The following is a 6,000-nucleotide window of genomic DNA, read 5'->3' on the forward strand; positions in this document are numbered from 1 at the left end:
TTTTTACTCCTTATAGCTAAGAAAATGTGTGCTGTCTAATGAAGACATCTTTGTAAAAGTAGACGTAATACCTTATCATGACGCTTAAAAGACAGTGATTGTACATTTGAAGTCCCACTCCAATCAAAACAAAGACGTACATTCATCTAGATGTCTACAAGTGGATGCATCAGAATGGAGTGGAGCAGAAGGCTTGTGGCCTGCCTACTGTAGCACCTATATCACTGCTGCAAGCTTTTTCCAACAGCATTTTTTCCATTTGCTCCTGATTCCAAGTAACTTCAATAAAGAAATACTCAAGAAAATTTAAGCTTCATTTTACATATGTCCTCCATTATGAAAAAATGCTACAAGAACATGTCAAAAACACGATTTTTATTGGAGTGGGTGTTTAACTTTAAATAACTTCTAAAACCAGAATTAAACTCTTGATTCAAAAAATCACCAATATTCCTAACAAAGTCATGTCTACAAAGAAGGAGAATTTTATTTCATACAATGCACATCCTTTATAATGTAAAACGTTTGTTTAATAAAGGTAGGCAAGAAGTGTCAGTAACAGATGTCTCAGTTTTGTACAGACATCCACTTTAATGATCAATCCAAGTGTAGACAACACAGAACTGACAGGATACTCACTAATTAATCTGCACTGTTTATGTTGACAAAATGTCAGCCTGACATCTGCAGACAGCTGGCTAGACAGCATTGGCTTGCCAGGCACAGGCAGACTATTTATGAGATATGAAGCAAGCAGTGAGGTCAGGTGATCTCTGTTTGTCTCCAGACACGATTTCCTGTTAAAGAACACAAACAGAAGATAGATATATATATATATTTTTCTTCTAATTTCAGTCTGTTAACCATCAAAGTGTTGATTTCAGTTGTAGACACTGAGTTTGCAACTTACTCACAACAGTCCACAAGGTGAGTTTATGCAGAATTTGGTACAGTCCTTTTAGAGATCCTTTTTTTAGAGATTTGAAGGGGAAGGATTTCTTGATAAAATAATAATAATTTTCTCCCCAGATTGCTTTAATATTAACGGAAAATAATTTAATAGTGTGTTTGTACTATTTTCTTACTCAATAAGAGTCCACTGAGATGGAAAAGTAATTATTTAGTAAGTAATAAAGGATCAATGTCAAATATCACTATAACTCAATACTAATAAAAAGGTTCTAAACCTTTACCAAGCCATTCTATTCCACTGCAATTAAAGTCTGCACAAACAAAGCATAAGATAAAGGGCATTGCTGAGCTTCAAAACAACAAAAAGTGTCAGAGGGTCACAGCAATATCCCTGTCAATCTCACAGCCTGGTGTTCTGTCCAAATTAGGTTTAATAAAGCCCAATGGCTCGTATACTGGATGGGATTTGGTTCCAGCGAAGCATCTGTTATGGATTATCAGGCTTTGTTCCAAGAGTGTATTTACAGCTAAGGAGATTGCCTTTAAATCAGCTAAGTGTTTCTGGACTGCAGATAAGAACAATAAATTGGCAGGTGCTTCTATAAACATTGATTTATGAAGTAAATATTGCAAAAACAGCCTTTATATATCAGGAAATCCACTGACGGACCACTTGATGGAATCACTTTCACATTTTGATGCTCTACACATTTTTTATTGCTATTTCCATTTCTCCTTATAAGTCTGGCTGCTTCCAAAAATTGTGTGTGTGCTAAAAGGGAAGTCAGTATAGGGCACATCCAATTTAATCAAACATTTTGATTTATAGTTTGTGCCCTACATCTGAGGCCGTGAGTCTCCAAAAACTGGGGAGAGTTTGCAAGATGTTCCCTAACAGCCAGGACAATCCATCAGGATGTTTGGAAGATGTTTTGCGCTTGACACACCTCTGGGGTTGGGCTACTTGGCAGTGAAAGCGCCCTGCCTTGGTTGCAGTATGTTTCTTTGCCCCCCTTCCCCCCCTTTAGAGGGCGGTGCCTTAGACAGCACTACCAACAAACAGCAGGTGTACAAATTATGCCTCCAGCCATTACATTTTAATTACACCTTTCAGTACATACAGTGGTCCCTTGTTTATTGGAGTGATAGTCCAAAAATAACCCACTACAGCCAAAGGAAGTTTTAAGGCTGTCAAAACCCTTACTACAAACTTTACACTTTTCTTAAACAGACATTACACTTTCTTCATAGTTTTCTCTCTTGTTTAAACTCTCAAGTTTAAACAGAATAGTGTGTTCATTGTTGAATGAAACCCCAAATCATCTTCACCACGGAATGTATTATATGCTATAAATGAGACTGACTGACAATAATTTTATTGCCAGTAATGACGCAATAAAACACAATAAAATTATTTAAAAAAACTAAAACATGCACAACTGCACAAAAAAACATCAAAACCGCAAGGCCAAGAAAGGTGAGCAAAGTTACAGCGAGAAATGTACCCATACAGATTGCCAGATGAGGGTTGGGAGGGTATTGAGCCTTTGACCCTTACCCCATACCTTGTGAGTGGAGCCAGCAGCTCCATGGTATGATGGTGGTAGTTGTGTACCTTAGGTGTTGGGTCCCCAAGCCCTGTGTCCCTCTCTCCACATTGAGAGGGGAATCCCTGGAATCTCTGGACATACTATTAATCTGAGATTACATTTAATCTGAGCTGGGGGGTGTTGGTGTCCCCTTGGGACTGATTCTGGTATTTTTCTTTGGGTGCGGGTAATTCAACATTTTCAATCACCAACCTGGTTATAGCTTTTATATTTTCTGTCAAGGACCTCTACCTCTTGTCAGCACCTTCCTCCTGGCTAGGGGGTGTTGATAGTATGGTCCTTGTTTCTACTGTGTACTGGATTAACCACTGAGGTTCTGTGCCCATGTAAACTACATTGACAGGGTATCTTGTGTTTTTAACATGTTTGGTATCCCAAATATTCAAATCCTTTATCTTTTTATGGTTTCCTGTAGGGGTGCACGGAGGGTGCCAGAAGGCTGTAGTTTGGTTTGGAGTTTGCAACACAAGCCTACATGTGGGCTTTCCTCTGAGGTAGCTTTCTCCCATACTCCAAAAACATTTAAAGGTTAATTTATTGAATTATCTCTCAAGAGCAAAAGTGAGAGTATTTGTATGTATGTGGCCTACAAAAGACTGACAAATTGTCCAGGGTATTTAGTGTCATCACTGTGAAATAGCTGGGCACCTTTAGCTCAGCACCTCTCTGTCTCCTGAACAGGGCCAAGAGACTTTAGATGATGAAATGATGGATAGATGGTCTGTAACCCCCTTCCCCTTGGAGTCTTTTTGTTTTCTCTTACCCAAGTCCTCCCCTCACCCTCCTTTGTCTGAAATGTACAATGTAATCAAATACCCGTGTTTGTCAAATTGATTATGATATCCTCTTAAAATTCTATAATAAATAAATGCAAGAATGGGGTAAACAAAAAAAAACATAAGCAGGTCATCTGCTTGCATATTTGAAAGAATAACTTTATAATCTTTTTTTGTCTGCAACAGTACTGTCTTAGCAAGTTTAATTAAATTAAATTAATCAAAATAACAAATAATGCAACCTACGCACAGGACAGCTCAAAGAGGACGATTGAAACTGAGATAAAGATTCAAAATCCGGTCTATTAGGAGTAGAGTAACTTTCAAGCAACTTGGCATTGGCAAAGAAATAAATGATCACTGGAAATCATTTACAGTATCCACCCCTCATTCACAGGGGGGTTAGAGACCCAAGACACCCACAAATATGAATCTGCAAATACAGAGACCCACCCCCACCCTCATAAACATTTCTGATGCTTTGTAAAATATAAAATTTTTCGCAACATCACTAGTATTTTCTTATTTATAGCAATAGATTGTACAATGGCGTACTTTATAGCGCACATTAGGAGTGTCAGAATGTCACTCTGTGTCTTAAAACCAGGAGCCCGTGCTTCCTCCTTCATCAATTAAGTGCATCTTCTTTCAGAAGAGGCCGGTTTCATCCATCATTCATTCATCCGGCTAATGATTATTCTTCGCAATTATCTTCCTATGGTTTCAGGATATTTTCCGGACGCTTCTGAGTCAGCTGATGCCATTTGTCCATGCAGGGGGACAAACTTTGTGCATAGCGATTCAGGAACATGAAATAGCTGTGAAATATTCCTCAGCAGCCAGCAAGGAAGCCGAAGGGCTGGCGTGCTCGTCATCTCTGCTCCCCTCCTCTCCAGTAGCATCTCCTTCGATCGCAAAAGTCTCATACAAGCGTCTTGAGCTGCGATTTGTGAGGCATGGGAGGAGTCACATGACTAAAAAAACTAAAAAATCAGCAAATACATGAAATCGCAAATTTTAAAATGCGAATAAGCATGGTAACACTGTACCACTATTGTAAAAACACAAGAACCAATCTTTTATTCCACCCCTTTGTCCTACCCTATTTAATGTATCACGGAGGAATCATGATGTGACAAGTAGAGTCACTTTCACAGTTCTGCAGCCTGTGTGACATGTGACAAAAAAGTCCTGTGGCCCTTCTTCTGAGAGGCCATGTGAACACGTTTATAAAAAGAAGACGGTCTGATGATTGCCCAACGGGATGTTAACATCAGGTAGTCAAGTGATTTATTGCACCATGGAGAATTCACCACAGACTTTACAAGATAGGAGGTATAAGTGTTGTTATTGCTTTGAGCATCAAAGAAAAGCTGCCAAAGCCATTTTCTCTGACTGTACTTAGGAAAGACACAATGAATCAGTCACCACCGTCCCTTGGCTCAACGCAGGCTGTCAGAGTCTATGAAAGAGTAAATGAGTTATGACAACATAAGCCTGAACAACGATTGTAGAAGCAATCATTACCAGCAATGCAACCACCTCTTTAATGGGGCACTTTGAGGTGGATGTCATTTGTAACTTTGGTAACACTTTTTGATGAGGTACACAAACAATTTAGATAAATGAGGTACAATTTAGGAACTGGCTGAAGTTGTTTTCTTTTTTCTTTTTTTTTATTAACTTAAATTTCCATCAAAATTTATGTCTCTTCCCATTAAAGGCCTATCATCAGTAAAGGTAAAAACACAAAAGCAGATGAGTTATTACGTAGGTCATAATTAAATTAAGTCATGAGTAAAATGAACATACAACCCAGCTGTTCACCTGCTTTCGTTAAATTTTCAACCAAAGGAAGATTTGGAAACTCAACTCCAACTTCTGTCTGTAGAGGCAATAATGTTTCAAAAGTTTTTTCCACCCTCGTAATTCCTGACCAATTAGTGAAAAGGTTTTTAGTCAAAAGGTTTTGTTTATTTTCTTTGGTTAGAATCAGGAAAGTCTCTTTGACGGCAGTCTGAATACACACCAAACTCAAGGTTCAGAGCTCAGTCCGGAGCAAATTAAGAGGCCAGGGTCCGGAAACAAATGGTTTCCCAGTCAGAACATACCTTTGGATTCAAGCTGCTTCACTGTTTGGCATTTGTCTTCAGTTCTCCATGGGGTAGGAGTTTCTCTCGCTGTCTCCGGCTGTCCCTAACTCTCTCTCTTGATTATGAAGTTTTGAACCAAAATCCCACTTAATACACAATGGGAACATTTGTATAAAATTTAAAAAAAAACAACTGTCACAGTGGGACTTTAAGTTCAGTTAGCATGTGCACTCATAGGGGCTTAGAGTTGCTTGAACACCTGACTTTTTGCCTCGTAATAAAAAAGTGTCTAGCTACAAAATCCAAACTTTTATTGAACCCATTTTCTTGTAACACGGGGGTTCTGAGCTGCCGCTTCTGTCTTTGTGGCTCCACTCTAACTCAGACATTTTCTTATTTTCATCGAGGCAAAAGAAAAAAAGTCCCCTGATTTTTTCTTGTTTTTAGTTTTAACTTCTCTGGTTAATGCAAGACAGCAAGCTTTCACACTCGGTCAGAGAGAGAACACAAGTGGGGAGAACACATTTGGGACTTGAACTTTAATTTTTCTTTTTAAATATGTGCGGCCAGCAACAAAATCCAGCCTTGGACGAACTTAACATACGTGCG

The sequence above is a fragment of the Oryzias latipes genome, chromosome 14, assembly GCF_053564925.1.
Source record: "Oryzias latipes strain Hd-rR chromosome 14, Olatipes_Hd-rR_3.1".
Taxonomy (NCBI): Eukaryota; Metazoa; Chordata; class Actinopteri; order Beloniformes; family Adrianichthyidae; genus Oryzias; species Oryzias latipes.